The 19,257-nt window shown below is 49.6% G+C and overlaps 2 protein-coding genes across 13 annotated transcripts in view; one reads left to right on the top strand and one right to left on the bottom strand.

Annotated features, from left to right (window-relative positions):
• Positions 1-16,624, bottom strand: part of KYAT1 (kynurenine aminotransferase 1) — a 32,575-nt gene extending 15,951 nt beyond the window's left edge. For 2 of the 9 annotated variants that reach the window (XM_061154461.1, XM_061154462.1), the window contains exon 1: positions 12,579-12,641. The gene's annotated coding sequence lies outside the window, so the exon portion shown is untranslated. Of the gene's footprint in view, positions 1-12,578; positions 12,642-16,544 lie in introns of those variants that run through there. The other 7 variants (XM_061154465.1, XM_061154460.1, XM_061154466.1 and 4 more) reach the window with 7 other exon arrangements.
• Positions 16,625-16,786: 162 nt separating this feature from the next.
• Positions 16,787-19,257, top strand: part of LRRC8A (leucine rich repeat containing 8 VRAC subunit A) — a 34,966-nt gene continuing 32,495 nt past the window's right edge. Inside the window, exon 1 of one of the 4 annotated variants that reach the window (XM_061154445.1) lies at positions 16,787-16,894. The gene's annotated coding sequence lies outside the window, so the exon portion shown is untranslated. The remainder of the gene's footprint in view (positions 16,895-19,257) is intronic. The other 3 variants (XM_061154446.1, XM_061154447.1, XR_009694629.1) reach the window with 3 other exon arrangements.

Below are 19,257 nucleotides of genomic sequence, written 5' to 3'. Positions count from 1 at the left end.
CTGGCCAGGTCCTGGCAAAGCGCTGGGACCACAGCATGGACCAGGCCTGGCAAGAGATGCCCACAAACACTGTCTCCATTACTATCCAGCAAGTATTTCCTGACCAATGCGAAAGTGTGTGTTATGGCTCGAATAGTGTCCTCCAAAAGGATATGTCCAAGTCCTAACCTCTGGTAACCTGTGAATATTTCCCCAGTGGCTCAGGGGTAAAGAACCTGCCTGCAATGCAGGAGACATGCTGGAGACACAAGTTCAATCCCTGGGTCGGGAAGATCCCCTCGGGATCTTGGGGTCAGTCCATGGGGTCGCAGAGAGTTGGACACGACTGAGTGACTAAACAACAACCTGTGACTGTGGCCTTATTTGGAAACAGGATCTTTGAAGGTGTAACCCATTTAAGACGAGGGACGTCCCCTGGTGGTCCAGTGGCTAAGACTCTGGGCTGCAGGCGGCCTAGGTTTGATCCCTGGTCAGGGAACTAGATCCCACATGCGGCAACTAAAGGTCCTGTGTGCTGCAACTAACACTGGCCCAGACAAAAATAGCAATGCATGCATGCTAAGTCACTTCAGTCTTGTCCGACTGTTTGTGACCCCATGGACTGTAGCCTACCAGGCTCCTCTGTCCATGGGATTCTCCAGGCAAGAATACTGGAGTGGGTTGCCATTCCCTTCTCCAAAAAATAGTAACAGTAAATAAATAAATATTTGAAAAATTTAAGATGAGGTCTCACTGGATCAGAGTGGACCACTGCCAGCACAGTTTGTTTCCTTGCAAGAAGAGGAGAAAAGGTCACCGACACACAGGAGAAAGGTCATGTGAAGACAGCTGCTGCTGCGTCGCTTCGGTCATGTCCGACTCTGTGCGACCCCATAGATGGCAGCCCACCAGGCTCCCCTGTTCCTGGGATTCTCCAGGCAAGAACACTGGAGTGGGTGAGGCAGAGATTAACGTGTCTACGAGCCAAGGAACACCGAGGTCTCCTGACAGCACAGAAACTAAGAAAAGCATGGACCGGATTCTCCTCTGGAGCCGACAGAGAAAGCATGGCCCCAATAACACCTTGAATTTGGACTTCCAGCCTCCGGAACAGCGAGAGAAAAGATTTCTCTTTAAAACCACCCGGCGAGTGGTACTTTGGTACAGGCCCCCGGGAAACTAATACAACCCGACACTAGAGGGCGCCGGGGGCACGGCCCCCGCGGCAGGAGTTCCGGCGAGCTCCTGGGAGGACGCGGCCTCCAAGCCCAGTCCCAGAGGAAGGGAACGGCTGCCAGGCGGTGCAAAGGCCCGTGGGGGCGAGCTGGGAGTTTCCAGGGTCTGGGAAGTCAGTCAGTTCACCCTCTGATTTATTTCCTGCGGCTAACAACCAGAGCTTGGAGCAACAAAGGGCAGCGCGATTATTATCTGAGGAGGGACATTCCACCCTGTGTCTGGGGCAAAGTGCCGGCCTGCTTCAAGTCCCTCAGCCGAGGACGGGAGGCGCACGGCCTGGTGTGAGCCCAGTGCTGGCTACACCTCCTCTGCCCCAAATCACGCCTGCATCATCGCGCGATCACAGAGGTAGGGATAATATTAATACAACCAGTTCTAATCTGCTCACTCGGCACCAGGCACTGCGATGAGGACTATACTGATGGCATCAGACCCTTTCAACAGCCCTGGAAAGCAGGTGCTATCCTCAAACCGCCACCCGCCCGCCCCTTAATAGCCAAGCAAGGCACTTCCCGGGTGGCCGAGTAGATTAGAATCTGGCTGCCAATACAGGGGACACGGGTTCGATCCCTGATCTGGGACGATTTCACATGCCTCGGAGTAAAAAGACTCGTGTGCCACAACTACTGAAGCCTGTGCCTAAAGCCGGTGCTCTGCAATGAGGAGCCACCGCGGTGAGAAGCCCTCACAGCACAGTGAGTAACCCCCACTTGCCACAGCTAGAGAAAGCCCGAGTACAGCAACAAAGACCGGGTGCAGCCAAGAATAAATAAAATTTACAAACAAAACAAAAAAGGCAAGGAAATTTGTAAGAATGATAACATAGCAACAAAAACCTGTCAATCCTAAAGGAAGTCAACCCTGAATATTCACTGGAAGGACTGATGCTGAAGCTCCAATACCTTGGCCACCTGATGCAAAGAACTGACTCACTGGAAAAGACCCTGATGCTGGGAAAGATGGAAGGCGGGAGGAGAAGGGGGCAACAGAGGACGAGACGGTTGGATGGCATCACCGACTCAATGGACATGAATCTGAGCAAACTCCGGGAGATTCTGAAGGACGGGGGAGCCTGGTGTGCTGCAGTCCACGGGGTCACAAAGAGTGGGACACAACCCAGCAACTGAAAAACAACAAACACGTAAATGGGGCTCCGGCAGGTGGGGTGAGGGTTCGAATCACGGGATGCCCACAGTTTAAGATCCCAGCTTGTGGCCCTTTCCTCTCCTCTGCCAGTCTTGGCCCTTCACTCTCACTGCCAGCTCTCAGGAAAGGTGGTACCTTGGGGCTGGGGGTGGTCTCGGCCGCGTGGCTCCGTGGAGGCGGGGAGAGCCTATGCAGAATGAGGACACGCTTAACCACTCATGCTACCTCAGGGCTGGGGCTGGAAACCAGGATCCGGCTTCCACTGCGGGGGACTGCCAGGGCAGCGACTGGTGTGTGTGTGTCCGGGTGAGCCTGCGGGCACAGGAGTGAGTATCATACTGCACCCTTTGTGCGGCAGGTCTGTCCTGCCAGACCTTTGACACCCGCCTGGGATTGGGCATCAGGCAGACACCGGGGGAGAAGGTTAGGACACAGGCTTTGGGGGCATGCACACCTTGGTTGTGTGACTCGGGGCAAGTCACTTCACCTCTCTCAATGTCAGTTTCCCTAACCGTAAAATAAATAAAAATAAGGTAGTTCATGGAAAGCCCTTCACTGAATGCCTGGCACATAAAAGGTGACTGTAAATGACCAATGTTAATAATAGAGTGGGCACTTTATGAATACACATTGAATTCATACAATATGACCTATGTCAACGGGACTGACTTCATCAGATCTCAGGAGGCTTAGTGCTGAGGGCCTGCGATAGTTTGAAGGGCCTGTGAAAATGTTTTCATTTTAATTTATTTTAAAATAAGAACACACACACACACAAAAAATAAGAACACAAGTGTTGCTAGTGGTAAAGAACCTGCCTGCCAATGCAGGAGACATGAGACATGCATTCAATCCCTGGGTTGGAAGATCCCCTGGAGGAGGGCATGGCAACCCACTCCAGTATTCTTGCCTGGAGAATCCCACAGACAGAGGAGCCTGGGGGGCTACAGTCTATGGGGTTGCAACGAGTTGTACATGACTGAGGCGACTTAGCACACACACACACACAAGGGAATATAACATAATAATGAAAGTATAATAATGAATCTAGCTTGGATGATATTTGTTCTTTATACCAACAGAGTTATAAAGTATATATATATATATTTTTTTTTTGGCCAAGCTGTGTGGCTTGCAGGGTTTTAGTTCCCTGACCAGGGATTGAACCAGGGCTCTTGGCAGTGAGATCACGGAGTCCGAACCACTGGACCACCAGGGAGTTCTCCTTTGTTATTTTTTTTTAATGGAGAAAGGGGCCCATGAAGTAGAAGTGAATAGGGTCCCTGAAAGTTTTAATGTGACCTTGAACGTGGGTAAATCCGTGTGTGGTTGTGACTGCTTGTGCAAATAAGAGTGTTTGCCCTTGAGTACTTGCACGTCTCTTTCCTTTGAGCCCGTGGGTGTCATGGGGACAGTTTCTAGGAACTTGAAGGGAAGAGAAAGCCACTGGGGGTCTGAGCCGAGGGTGGGAAGGGCACAGGTGGCCACGTGGCTGCCCTCACCAGCAACACTGCCAGGTGTCAAGGCGTTGCATGCTGCTTGCATGTTGCATGTCCGACTCTTTGCAACCCCTGAACTGAAGCTCGCAAGGCTCCTCTGTCCGTGGAATTTTCCCGGCAAGAATATTGGAGTGCGTTGCCATTTCCTCCTCCAGGGGATCTTCCTGACTCAGGGATCGAACACAGGTCTCTTGCATCTCCTGCATTGGTAGGTGGGTTCTTGACCACTGAGCCATCTGGGAATCCCTGCAAGGCGTTGCCCTGTGGGAAATGGGTGCTTGCTGTCCCTGAGGCCACCAGCAGGGGCTATGCAGAGCCAGTCCTGTCTAGATGTCTGGCTAGCTGGCCCTGGACAGTAAGTCATATGCTACATTAGGACAGAGGACAACTTTGTGTCTCAGAGGGGAGTGTGGTCTCACTTCATAGAGGAGACCATCGGTGGGGAGTGTGCTGGTCCAGGCCCACCCTGAGGTGCGACTGCTGGCCTCCCAGACCAGAGTTCTCCCACTGACTGGGCTGACCTAGGCGTCTCCACAGGGGCTCATTCACAGACACCTGGGAGCGCTCACCATTGCCTCATTCAGAGGCACCAGGAAGGCTCTGGGGCTGCCTTTCCCAGGCCACATCCACCTCCAACTCGCCATGTGCCTCATCTCTCATCTTCCAGGAAGCAAGTCTTCCCTGGACAACTCCTCTACAGCCCTGATGACTGGCCGTAGCGTAAAGACCATAGCCTTTTGTTTACTGCACACTTTTTCTATGCCAGGCTGCCTGCCCAGCACTTTTCAGGGTCCATCACTTTTAATCCCATGAGAAAGGTGCCATCAAGAGGCGAAGTAGCAGACCCAAGGCCACAGCTAGCAGGTAGCAGAGCTGGAATTTGAACCCAGGACACAGACTTCAAAGCCTGTACTCACTGCCACTGTAGAGCAAGGGGAGGCTGAGCAGTGACACCATGGCCCCTTGGGCTACTGACTCACTATTTCCAGAAAGAATCGATGAAGCACAGACAAGAGATGCTCAGTGGGAAATGAGAGAATTTGATCCAGTTGCTTACATTTTATGGGTGGGGATAGTGATGAGCAGGGAGGGACACCGACCAGCCCAGATTCCAGGGGGGGGGCCAGATCACCTGAGTCATAATCCTGGCATTTTTCTCATCCTAGCAGCTGCCTGGGACATTATTAGGCATGGGTCCCGGAGGAAGATGCTCAGTAAACTTCCACTGAGTGAGGGAATGAATGTTTATCTCTCCAACCAGACTGTGAGCTCCGTCAGAACCAGGACTCTCCTTTGTTCATCTTTTTACTATCAACGTCTGGTGCAGGAACTCAGGTGCACACCTTTTATCACTTCAGCAAGTATTTATTGAACTTCCATTATGTGCTATGCCCTAGGCTAGCCACCAGGCATACAAGGGGGATTAGGATATCTTTCTTTCCTTTCAGGTGTGCACACAGAATGAGGGAGACAAATGAGTAACCAGACCATTCTAATAGAGTGTGAGCCTTAATATGCAAAGGATTCTTATAAATCAATAACAAAAGACCAATATCTCAATAGGAAAAAAAAGTGGGCAAAACATATAAATTCACACACAAAAAGAAAACAGCATGTAAACTTGAAGAGATGCTGAACCTTGTCATAACTGACAAAATGCGAATTACAATGAAACACTATTTTCTGTGTCTCAGGCAGAGAATAATAAGATTGAGATCCACCAAGTCAATACAATGATGCACTAAAAGTCACTGATATAACTTCTGGAGGGCAACTTAATATTAGTGACTTATATTATTCTTTGACTTAAACACTCCGTCTTCTAGATGTTTATCTTACAGGGATGTTCATACATATACATAAATCTGGATGATTATTGCAGTATTGTGTGTGAGAAAAAAACAGGACAATTCAATGTCTATCAGTTGGAGGCTGATTCAATTTGTTTTGATTTATCCATACAATGGGACACTATGCAGCCACCAAAAGGAATGAGACCAGGTTACGTGAAAAATGCATGTTGATTTCAAAACATACTACAAAGTTACAGTAATCAAAACACTGTGGCACTGGCATTGGATAGACATATAGACCAATGGACCAGAATTGAGAGCCCAGAAACAAACTCAAATATCTATGCCCAGATGACTTTTGATAAGGTGTCAAGACCATTCAATGGGGGTAAAATAATTTCTTCAACAAATGGTGCTAGGACAACTGGATAGCCCCTGGCAAAAGAATGAAGTTGAACCTCTGTCTCACTCCATCTACAAAAATTAACTCAAAATGAATCAATGATCACATTCTTGATAGTGTCCTTTGATACACAAAAGTTTTACATTTTTATGAAGTCCAAACATAGAATTAGATTATGACCCAGCAACACCACTCCCAGGTTTATACTGGAAAAACAAAACAAAACGTATGTCCACACAGAAACTTGTACATGAATGTTAATAGCAGCATTATTCATAATAGCCAAAAGGTGGAAACAATTCAAATGTCCTTCAACAGATGAATGGTAAATTGGGGTATATTCATACAATGGAATATTGTCTAGCCGTAAGAAGGAACAACAGACACATTGATACCTGGTACAACTCGGATAAACCTCAAAAGCATCCTAAGAAGTCAAACACAAAAGGTCACCTATTGTATGATTGCTTTCACAGAATATGTCCAGAATAGACAAATGCGTGGTGTCAGAAAGCAAATTAGTAGTTACCAGGGTATGGAGAGGGGAATGTGGAGTGATTATTCAAAAGACACAGGGTGCTTTTCTGGGGTAATAGAAATATTTTGAAACTAGAGGGAGGTGGTGGTCATACAACATTGTGAACACAGTAAATGCCACTGACTTGGACTTTAAATGGTTAAATGTGTATTCTGTGCATCTTACCTCAATTGTAAAAATGTGTGGGGACTTCCCTGGTGGTTCAGTTGTTAAGACTATGCCCTTCCATTGCTGGGAACGTAGGTTTGGTTCCTGGTTGAGGAACTGACATCCCACACGCAACTAAGCCTGTGTGCTACTAGAGAATCCAGGCACCACAACAAAAGATTCTGCGTGCTGCAACTTAAGACCCGATGCAAAATATATGGTAAGAAGAAAGAGGCATGTTGAAGACAACATAGTCCACTTGCATTTTAAAATTATACAGATAGATACAAATGTGATGGTGCATACACACGCATACACATACATAGTTCTCACTTCCCACTGTACTGTGAGACTGTAAAAATGACCATTAAGCTGAAATTGTGCAGAGAAAACTGAATAATGGGAAAAATTATGATTGTTCAGTGACCTTTCAAAGGTGTTGTTAAAGCATTAAAACCTCTTGATGATGCAGGGGCCACAGGAGACACGGGTTTGATCCCTGGGTTGGGACGATTTCCTGGAGGAGGGCATGGCAACCCACTCCAGTACTCTTGTCTGGAGAATCCCATGGACAGAGGAGCCTGGCGGGCTACAGTCCATAGGATCACAAAGAGTTGGACACGAATAAGGTGACTTAGCACTCACACATGCATCATAGACATGAAATAAAGATTAAAAAAAAAATCCTCTTGATGGTCTGTTATAAATGTAGAGACAAGTGAAAAAGTAGTGAAACTAATAATAATACATTTAATACTTATTAAATTGCTAGTATAATTTATATTAAAACATTGATAATTCAAGTGTTTTCTTTCATTGTAAAAATGTATCAAGGATGACCCAGCAATCCCACGTCTGGGGATACATCCAAAGGAAGAAAGTCCTATCTCAAGAAGACATCTGCACTCCCGTTTTCATTGCCACACTATTCACGAGTCGACATTTGGAAACAACCAATAGACGAATGGATAAAGGAAATATGGTATGGATGTATATACAATGGAGTATTATTCAGTCTTTAAAAAGAAGGAAATCCTGCTATTTGTGACAACATGGATGAAACTGAAATATGGTAAGCAAAATAAGCCAGAAAGAAGAGACAAATATTGCACAATATCACTTATATGTGGAATTTGAAAAAAAAAGAAAAAAGGCGAACTCATGGAAGCAGAGTGTGCAATGGTGGTTGCCAGGGGCTTGGGAATGGAGGAAAGAGGGAGAGGTTGATAAAAGAGTACAAACTTCCAGTTATAAGATGAATGATTCTGAGGCTCTAACACATAGCCTGGTGGCTGCACTAGACAATACTTTATTGTTGTATAGCTGAAATCTGCTAAGAGAGTAGATCCTCTCCCTAAAAAAAGGGTAACTACATGAGGTAATGGATGCATCATTAACTTGTTTGTGGGAGTCATTTCACCAAGTACACATAGAGTAAATCATCACGTTGTATACTTTATATTACAATTTTATCTGTCAATTCTACTTCAATAAATCTGGGGAAAATTATTAAGAGTCATTTAAACAGTGCTTGCCTTCCAGTTGTGTAGCTTAAGATACAGAACCAGCATCTTCTCTATACATTGGTGAATCATCACACTCCTTTCTAAGTTCAGATCAACTTAAAATACTTTATCCTTTGTACTTTCAATGCTATGAACTATATCTGGCAGTTCCTTTAATGTGGTGTTTTTGCTGGCATCATTTCCTTGGGACAACATCATCCTTTTTGTCAGAACCTCTTTCATTCGTATGTCCATATGATGTGCCTTCACTGAGTTTCCCTGGCTGCATAGTTAGAGCTTCTGGAACAGGAAATAGCTGCAGGTTCAACATTCCCAGAGCCAGCTTTTTTTTTCTTGGGGGGGGGGGGGGGGGGGGGCTGTGTCACACGATTTATGGGATCCCAGATCCTGGATCAGGGATTGAACTCATGCCCCCTACATTGGAAGCTCTGAATCTTAACTGCTGGACCTCCAGAGAAGTCCTTGCCAGCTATTTAAAAATTCATTCTATTTATCTTCAATTCAGATTGCACTTTGAGTCTTATCACTCTGCATTTATTACCTGCGCTTCCACCGTGTGCTGCCCAAGTTCTTCTTTTGGGTACCTATTTCCTATTCTTTTGCTTACACATTTTTGTAAAATGTCACATGGGTTTATCACTAGGAGACAGGAGGCAACACAAACCACATGCTTTGCTGTCTGTGTAGGAACCGAACAACACGCACGGTGACCAATCCTAAACGAGATCAGTCCTGAATATTCATTGGAAAAACTGATGCTGAAGCTGAAACTCCAATCCTTTGGCCACCTGATGCGAAGAACTGACTCATTGGAAAAGACCCTGAGGCTGGGAAAGATTGACGGCGGGAGGAGAAGGGGACGACAGAGGATGAGATCAGAATCAGCGACTCGATGGACATGAGTTTGAGTAAACTTCGGGAGTTGGTGATGGACAGGGAGGCCTGGCTGTGCCGCAGCCCTTGGGGTCGCAGAGAGTCGAATCCGACTGAGCGGCTGAACCGAACTGAACTGACCAATCAACAACAGGCTTTGAAAGGAGTGATGTGATTGGTCACTCACCGTTGTGCATCTGTCATTTCTGCAGTGATTGGTGAATGGAAGAAGTAGTAGCAAAGTTCATATTTGGTGCGATTACTCATAGGTAACGTAACATGGCAAATGAAATTTGAACTGTGTTATTGAGGACTTCCCTGACGGCTCAGACGGTAAACAGTCTGCCTGCAATGCGGGAGAGCTCGGTTTGATCCCTGGGTCAGGAAGCTCCCCTGGAGAAGGAAATAGCCACCCACTCCAGTATTCTTGCCTGGAAATTCTCAAGGATGGAGAAGCCTGGAAGGCTACAGTCCATGGGGTCGCAAAGAGTTGGACACGACTGAGCGATTCATGGGGTCGCAAAGAGTCGGACACGACTGAGCGACTGAACTGAACTGAACTGAACTGAACTGAGCGACTAATACTTTCATTGAGGGACTGGTGTTATTTAACTATACTGGAAAGCAAGGACTGCCTCATTATGTACTGTATGTGCTTGTGTGTAAATTATTAACAGTGACTTTCCCTGGGATTGGATTGGGGAGGGTCTTATAAACTTCCGTGTGTGCCGGTGGGCGTTCTCAGTCCACCTGTTTGTGACTCCATGGACTGTAGCCTGCCAGGATCCTTTGTCCATGGAATTTTCTGGGTAAGAATACTGAAGTGGATAGCCATTTCCTACTGCATGGATCTTCCTGACCCAGGGATTGAACCTGTGTCTCCTGCATTGGCAGGCAGATTTCTTTACCATGGCACTACCTGGGGAAAAAACTGTTGTTGTTGTTGTTGTTTTTGAGGTGGTGTTTTTGTTTATTAAATTAAATAATTAATTTATTTTTGAGGCGGTGAAATTCTGGAACCACACCTTGGACCGAAGCCATTTACTAGCTGTGTGACTTCCGGCAAATTACTAAACCTTTCCGAGCATCATTTCTGAAATGAAAATAATGCTAGTCCCTGGCCCCTGGGTTGTAGCGAGAGGTCAGTGAGTTAACACACGAAAATCACTTAGTCTGGTGCCAGGCAAGGAGTCAGTGTTTCAAAAATGTATCATTGTTATTGTTATTATTAAAATATAGTCTGAGGAGTGCAGGCAGCTCTAGGGAGGCCAACCCTGCCTGGAGAGGGGAGCTTAAATGCACCAGGTGACCTTCAGGACACCGTTCTGGGCAGCCTCCAAGGCACCTAAGATCTCAGGCTTCCTGGCTGCCAGGCAAAGGGCTGGTGCCCAGCGGTCAGCGCCTCCCCCAATACACGCCTCCATCAGTCTAAGCAGCTATTGGCCACCTTCTCAGCCAGAAGTCACCGCGACTTGTGAACAGCAGGTGGATGACCTCTCGGGACGGGCCTCAGTGCCCAATCCTCTGGCTGCTGATGTCAGCTACACCTCCTGCTGGATGCAGCCTGGAGGGAGACCGGATAAAGTCCAAAGCCTCCTAACCTGGCCTCTGGAGCAGGCCTAAGTCCAGACTCTGCAGCTTCTGTGTTCTCTCCACTCCCAAATATATAAATCCTTTGCTTCTGAATAGATGTTGCCCACCTTTGCTTAAGCTATATCCTGTCTGACAGGCCCTTTAATCTGACCCCCTAGGAGGGCTGAACCCAAGCTCTGAAGTCTTCTGGGTCAGTCTGGGCCCTCCCCAGAACTCAGATCACCTATGATGTGCCTGACTCCTGTGCTAAACGCTCATCTTTACAACAGCCTTCAGGAAGGCTTCATCGTCTCTGTTTTACTCAAGAGGAGAATGAACAAAAAAGGAAAAAAAAAAAAAAGAGGAGAATGAACAAAGCTCAGTCAGCTGAGAGCCTGAGCTGGGTGGGATTCAACCCCTGGTTTACCTGTTTCCAAAGTCAATAACTGTCCACCCCAAAAATCCTTTTGGGAGGTGGGTGCTGCTGCCTCTATCAGCTCCCCTGCATCTAGGAGACCATCAGCCCCTGGGGACACGAGCCATGCCGTATCCAGCTTCCACCCTGCATGGCAGCTTGCAAGGACAGGCAAGGTGGCTTTGGCTTTACAGGCTGGTTGCTCATCACGGACGCCAATTGTGTGTAGTAGGGATGTCAGGTTTTAGTATTTCTCAATAGTGGCCCACTTGGTGTTTAGGCTGAGTCAGTTCTTTACCGGGAAGGTCTACATCTTCCCACGGTGCCTAGAAGGATGTTTACCATCCTTGGCCTAAATATGTCAGAAGACCCCCCTCCTCCCCTCCCCTGTCCAGTTACTGAGAAAACACAAACCATGACACCTCTGGAGGAGAGGCCTGGGTACCATGCCCAGGCAAGACCGGTCTGTGATACCAACAACCACAGAAGATGAAAGCTTGGATTTAGAACTTGAACTTGGTAAAATGGTCCCGGCGCCACTCTGAACGAGCTATAGGACCTTAGTCCTACCACAACCAGACTCAGCTTCCTCATCTGTGCAATAGGGACAATAATAAATAATAATGGAATCACCCTCAGAAAGCATTTAGCACAGGTTCTCGGTCCACTTAACCTGTCAATGACAATAAACTGTTAACAGTTAAACCTCTAAGACTTTCCGTAAAAATTAGTTAACCAAGTAGGACAATAAAATCTCTTGCAGATAATGAATCATTCATCTTTTGGTTTGTCTTGGACATACAGAGTCCCTCCAAGACAACTGTCTGATGAAAACTTGTTGAGTCAGTGGTTCTGCCCCAAGGGAGGTGACATCTGTCTGGGGAGCTCTAACAAGTACACTGACTCAGACACAGTTCCCCCTTAGATTTGGGTTTCCCAGGTGGCGCCAGTGGTAAATAATCTGCCTGCCAATGTAGGAGACATAAGAGACGCAGGATTGATTCCTGGGTTGAGAAGATCCCCTGGAGGAGGGCAGAGCAACCCACTCCAGTATTTTTGCCTAGAGAATCCCATGGACAGAGGAGCCTGGTGGGCTACAGTCCATAGTGTTGCAAAAAGTTGGACATGACTGAAGCGACTTAGCACACACGCTTGCCCCTTGGCTTTGGAATTGGCAAAGGAGAGAGAAATGGTTTCTGGAGACTGCAGGCTCCCAGGCCAGAGGGGCTGGTGGGTGGGGAGCCTGAGTGAGTTACACAGTAGGAAGGCCACTCCTTTTCCCTCCTGGCACAGGATCCAGATCCAAAAATTGAAATCTCACTCTTTGGGGCAGTTTTACACATGGAGGAGAAAACAATATATGTGTATATATTTAGTGCTGGCAGAAAGACTAGAGAGAGTCATATCAGTTGTACAGACGGAGAAACTGTCAGAGTAGGGAAATGACTTACCCAAAGTGAAAGTCCTGGGAAAGCACAGAAGGACCTCAGCTATGAATCCAAAACTTGTATCACTGTACAAGAATGAGGAAGTGAGATGAGTGTTTGGAAAATATTTCAGGGAGCGGGCAGTGCCATCTGAGAGTGGGAAGTGGCCCCAGGTCTAATAGGGCAGGAGTAGTGGTGATTCATCTCTTGCTGAAGCTGGAGTGACTTTGGCCTGCTGGCTACAGAAGGCGGGGAGTGGGGTGTGCCCAGCTAAATGTCCCAGCACACAGGAGACCTGACAACCCAGGTGAGCATGAATGGCCAGGAGGACAGGAGGAAATTTCCTGTGCTGACAGCTTTGTTCACATGGGCAGAATTTCTACATCAGCAAGTTGGCTGCCACCCCGGGGACCGGAAGAATGGGGGTGGGTGGGCATCAGCATGAAGGACTTTCTCACTGCTGTGCTTAATTGCTTAGTCGTGTCTGATTCTTTACGACCCCATGGACTGTAGCCCACCAGGCTCCTCTGTCCATGGGGATTCTCCAGACAAGAATATTGGAGTGGGTTGCCATGCCCTCCTCCAGGTCTCACTGCTAACCCTCCTGTATTCCTTTGTTGCCCCAATCTGGATTATGACATTAGGGAGTCCTCCGCTTTGGAGATATGGAAGGTTAAGTGCGGCGTGGAGAGTGGGAAGCCACAGATGTTGCCGTGAGGAGGCACTGTCTAGGAGGAAAAAGCCGATTCAGGCAGAAACCAGACAGATCATTTCTAACCTGCACAGTCTCTGATCATGTCAATTATTTTCAGGTACGAATGTGTCTCTGCTCCAGGTCCCAGCTTCATCATTTCCCCTCCTAGATACCTTATGCATCTTTCTCTCTCTCTCTTTTTTTGCTATGCTGGTTCTTTGTTGCAAGGCGTGGGCTTTTTTTCTCTAGTTGTGGAGCATGGGCTTAGTTGCCCTTAGGTATATGGGATCTTAGCTCTTTGGCCAGGGTAGAATTCGTGTCCTCTGCATTAGAAAGTGGATTCCTAACCACTGTACCACCAGGGAAGTTGCTTATGCACCTTTCAGTCAGATTAAATGGTACCTCCTTTGAGAAGCCTTTTGTGACTCCCCTGGGGCTGAACTAGGTGCTAGGGGAACTAGCTCCTAGGCTGAACTAGGAGCTCCTCAGAGGTAGATGCTACCTCCTCTGTGCTCCCAAGGCCTGAGCTTGCCCACCCACCACAGCACTCATCATAGATGCCAACAGCTGGGTTGTCTGTTGCCCTCACCAGACTCTAAGGACAGGAACTGTGTGTCTGTCCTGTTCTCCATCAGCTCCTCAGCCTCTGGCAGCTCAACTAACTGACCTGAGGTGTCTCAAAGAATTAGCGCTGATGGTCCCAGGAGGCTGAGGGAGAGACTGAGGAGCTCAACAACCTCTCCGGAAGTGGGGGAGTGAGGACCCTCTTTGGGCAAGTTTTTTCTTTTTTAAGTATACTTGATTTACAACGCTGTGATGGGCAACTTTCTTAACTTCTCTATACTTCACTTACTGATCTGTAAAATGGGACTAATCTGTGTGTAAGGCATAAAGTAGGACACGAGGAAGCACTCAGTGTCAGCCATCATAGTTAGTTCTGAGAAGGGGACATGGAGGCTCAGGGAGGTATGTGCCAGGTCCAGACTCTAGGCTGGAAAAGGCAAGCCTTGGACTCTGGTCTGGGTTCTGGCCTCCAATCTGTGCCTCTCTTCATTCTACACTGCTGGTTGTTGCCTGTCTGTTTCACTTCCTCAGTCAATAGGTAGCCAATAAACAGCTACTGGATGCCTGCTGGGGACCAGGTCCCAAGCTGAGAGCTGTGAGGCTGACAACAAAGGATGCTTTTCAGGAGGCAGTGGGATGAGCAAGAATGGCATTAATGTAAAATGCTCCTGGGCTCAAATTCCAGCTTTTCCACGTCTTGGCTATAAGATATTACTAAGGTCCCTAATCTCTGAGCCTGTTTTCTCCTTTATTATTTTTTCGTGTGTGTTTTCTCCTTTAATAATGGGGAAATACAAGACTTCCCAGCAGGAGAGCTGCAACCTGGCACTGGTCAGCATTGGATATAAATGGAAGCCAGTTATGATTAATATCCTCATCATCCCATTTTATTTTTAACCAACCTTTGTGCACGGTAGTTAATTCTTCCCCCTTGTCCGGGCACCAGGACCCAGGTCTCAGTCCCAGGCCACCACAGTTCCTTACTTGTGCATCTCACTAGCCGGCTGATACACACGCCAGAGGAACCAGAGATCAAATTGCCAACATCCGTTGGATCATAGAAGAAGCAAGAGAGTTTCAGAAAAGCATCTACTTCTGCTTTATTGACTATGCCAAAGCCTTTGATTGTGTGGATCACAACAAACTGTGGAAAATTCTTAAAGAGATGGGACTACCAGACCACCCAACCTGCAAACAACTGGACATGGAACAACAGACTGGCTCCAAATAGGAAAGGAGTATGTCAAGGCTGTATATGGTCACCCTGCTTATTTAACTTATATGCAGAGTACATCATGAGAAACGCTGGGCTGGATGAAGCACAAGCTGGAATTAAGATTGCCAGGAGAAATATCAATAACCTCAGATATGCAGATGACACCACACTTATGGCAGAAAGCAAAGAACTAAAGAGTCTCTTGATGAAAGGGAAAGAGGAGAGTGAAAAATTTGGCTTAAAACTCAACATTCAGAAAACTAAGATCATGGCATCCGGTCCCATCACTTCATGGCAAATAGATGGGGAAACAGTGGAAACAGTGACAGACTTTATGTTATGGGCTCCAAAATCACTGCAGATGGTGACTGCAGCCATGAAATTAAAAGACGCTTGCTCCTTGGAGAAAAGTTATGACCAACCTAGACAGCATATTTAAAGCAAAGGTCCGTCTAGTCAAAGCTATGGTTTTTCCAGTAGTCATGTATGGATGTGAGAGTTGGACTATAAAGAAAGCTGAGCACCGAAGAATTGATGCTTTTGAATTGTGGTGTTGGAGAAGACTCTTGAGCGTCCCTTGGACTGCAAGGATATCCAACCAGTCCATCCTAAAGGAAATCAGTCCTGAATATTCATTGGAAGGACTGATGCTGAAGCTGAAATTCCAATTCTTTGGCCACCTGATGCGAAGAACTGACTCATTGGAAAAGACCCTGATGCTGGGAAAGATTGAAAGCGGGAGGGGTAGGGGACGACAGAGGACGAGATGGTTGGATGGCATCACCGATTCAATGCACCTGAGTTGGAGTAAGCTCCGGGAGTTGGTGATGGACAGGGAAGCCTGGCGTGCTGCAGTCCATGGGGTCGCAGAGTCGGACACGACTGAGCGACTGAACTGAACTGAATGAACACACACCGGCAGACACCCACGCCCCCACTCACGTTCTTTCACACAAACGGTAGCAGCGATCAACGCTGTTCTTTTCGTCCCTTCACTTTTCCATCTATGGTATCTTGGAAGCGGTCCCCTATTAGTGCACGGTGAACATTTTTCTTTTTTTAGCGGAGGCACAGTATTCCATTGTACGGATTCTCTTTTAACGCGGTTGCCGTTACTATTATCAATCTGGGAACTCCGAGGACTTGGGATACTTAGAGCTGTCGAGTTGGAGCTCGGCACCCCGTTCCAGCCCCGGCTCCGCCCAGAATTCACCCAGTCACCCTGGGCTCCCTCTTCCCCACCCGTACGGTACGATCGCGCGAGTGGGGGTGGGGCGGGAGATGGGGATGCAGAGAGGACCAGCCTGGCGGATCCCAGTGTCCGAGTGCGGGTCGGCGATAAGCGCGCGCAACAGCTAGGGACTGAAGTCAACCTTTCCGGCGTAACCACTCCGCTATACCAGCAGCACCAAAGGCAGCGAGTAGTCTGGCACAATCAAGCTCGGAACCGGCTGTCAGGCCCTCCCGCCTCGGCACCTAATTTCGGGGCAACAACGCTCCAGCACCGGCTACTCACCCCCGCCTCCGCCGCTTCACCCTTTGTCCCCACGCCCCGAAGGTTACAGCCGTCCCTGTCCCTTTAAGGGGGCGGAGCCCGGGCTCCGCTACTTCCGCCCCAAAGCAACATGGCACCAACCGGGAGCGGAGCGGGTGAAGGCGAGGAGAAGAGCGCCCCTCAAAAACATGGCTACGCCCCGGCCGCCGCGTTCGCGCCCGACGGTGACGTCACTTCCGGGGCGGAGGAGGCTGAGTGGTGCAGTGAGGGACAAACAAAAGGAGGCGCCGGAGGGGCGCAGTGGCCGGCAGCGGGACAGAGCGGCAGGGTCTCGGGGCTGCCGGCTGGGCGGCCGGGCGCGGCGGGCCCAGGTGAGCGGGTGGGGAGGGGAAGGGGGCGCGAGCTGTCATCTCTTGAAATCAACTCCTGGACGTCCCCGGCCAGCTGCCCGGCCCCAGGCGCCTTGGACAGCTCGGGCTCTGCCCGCCGGGGCCGGCTCACTGGGGGCCTCCCGCGGCAGCTCGGTTCGGCCTGCCTCCGGGTTCCCCGCGCCCCGGGTCACAGGGGTCCTCCCCGCTTCTCCCCGGCGCCGCGGCGCGCGAGCCCCCTCCCAGGCACCCTAGTGCCTCCCTGCGCTCTACATACCGGGAGTTTCCGCCTCGGCTCCCCCAGGTCCCCTTGTCATCCCCTGGGTTCCCCCAGATCCCCACCCGTACACACACACACACAGACACACAGACACACACACACACACACATCCCTTGGGTTCCCCCAGATCCCCACCCCTACACACACACACACTCCCCCACTTACTGATGGTTCCACCTCGGGGCCCTCTCCTTGGGAGCTTCCCCCCCCCCCCCCCCCCCCCCCCTTTCAAAGGTTCTTCTGGGCCCCTGGCCCGTCCTCTTCCCTTGGAGCCCTCCCTCCTTTGGATCGGGCGGGAACTGTGCCCTGACTTGGGGGGGGGGGGCGGGGCGGAGGGCAGATCCCTGGCTAGGCTCTTGGGGGCCTGGCTGGGGTTCCTGGGAAGCCCAGTCCAGGGGTCTGAGGTTCCGAACCCTGTCGGTATCTTGTGCATCCAGATGGGCCTGAGAGCCAGGTCTGATGAGGTGTGAACTGGAGACCTCGCAAAGTTGGCTGCCCAGCTGAAGCAGCATAGCCGCGGGTTCTTGAGGCTCCCTGATGATTCTGCTCCTTGCGTTGACCGCTTCTTTCCCCTGATCTGGACTGGAGTGAAACCGAGATTGGGCTGGTTCTCTGCGGGTGCCAGTGCTGCCTTTTTTGGGAAGGAAGAGAGATGGTTGGGGGTGTTTCTGGCAGCAACCTCCTCCTGATAGGGACTTGGCTGGAAGGGTGGGGCCGTCTCTTCCCTAAGGGCTCTTTCCCTGCCTTACCCCCCTGAAGCCTTTCTGGGATGAGGTGTGAGGGAAAGGGAATTTGGGCCTAAATTGTAGGGGAAGGATTTGGTGGAGCTTAAAAGCTCCCAAGGGCCTCTCCTACCTTTTCCATTAGGAGTTACCTTATTCCCCTGACGAACTGTGTATCCTGCCGTCAGGGCAGACAGGCAGACAGACGGGCAGACAGACAGACTGGAGGCAGGAGGAAGAGGTCTGATGTTGGTGACTCTTCTTGTGGAGGGGAAGGGGGAGTGAGAGTTTGTTCAGAGGGACTGGGCAGCGCCTTTGTGAAGGTCAAGTTTGGCTCTGGGCGGGGAGGGGGAGGCAAGGACAGATGACTTGTGCTGGAGGACTGGCTTTTGGAGAGGTGCTGGGGTGTGAATGAGTGGCCCCTGCCGCCCTGTCTTCCCAGTTTTAGAGATTCTTTGGGGTTACCTCCCATGCCCCCTGGGCTTTCCAGGGGCTGTGGGGCACACAGCAAGGGCCTGAGGAACGTTTGTGACTTCCCCCTATAACTCGCCCAGATCCTCCATCTCTTGGACACACCCACTAGGAACCTGTTTCCTCTGCAGACTTCCAGTGGTTCTTCTGGACAGTTCGTCCAGGATAGTTCGTGGTCCTTCTGGGTGCTCGTGAGGATTGTCCCAGTGGGTCAGAACTCAGGGAGCTGGCTTGGCCTGGACCTCGCTTGTAGAGTTGAAGGGAAGGGATCAGCCTGATTTCCTAACCCTGAGAGTAGAGGTGATTCTGGGTTTTCACAGGCTGATGGTGTAAGAAGACCTCATGGGGAGTCAGGTGGGTTAGATATGGGGCTCTAGAGCCCAGCACACCTCCTCTCCTTGCCTTGACTCATTCATTCATTCAACCATCCTTTGGTAAGTGCTTGGCCTGGGCCAGGAATGGCGCTAGGAGAACACGGTCCCTGGCTAATAGTCTGGGAAGAGAGGCAGACAGGAAAATGTTGACACAGCGGCCAGCAGAATGCTAGAAATGTCTCAGAGGCAGCCCAGAGGAAAGAGACATTAGCTGTGGGTGAGTGTGCAGGGAGGTAGTCCATGTGTGTTTCCCGGAAGAGGAAGGGTAAGGAGAATCAGCGCCAGTGAGTCCTGTGGACTGAGTTCTGGGCTGGCCTCTGCCATGGGCAAGTGACCGGCTTGCCCAGCCTTGGTGCAGATCCCTCTCCTTGCCAAGGAGGACGGGGGTGAGGGTAGAGCCTGGCTCCCGTGGCTTTCATGCCTTCATGGACCCAGGTGCTTCTCTGCCCAGCTGCCGTCACTCTGCGTGGTATTCTCTGAGAAGCTGGAAACCGTCTCTTGCTTCTTTCCTCTCAGCAC

Source organism: Dama dama, chromosome 11, assembly GCF_033118175.1.
Source record: "Dama dama isolate Ldn47 chromosome 11, ASM3311817v1, whole genome shotgun sequence".
Taxonomy (NCBI): Eukaryota; Metazoa; Chordata; class Mammalia; order Artiodactyla; family Cervidae; genus Dama; species Dama dama.
Note: the sequence above shows the minus strand (reverse complement) of the source record. Positions and strands in the feature narration are given on the sequence as shown.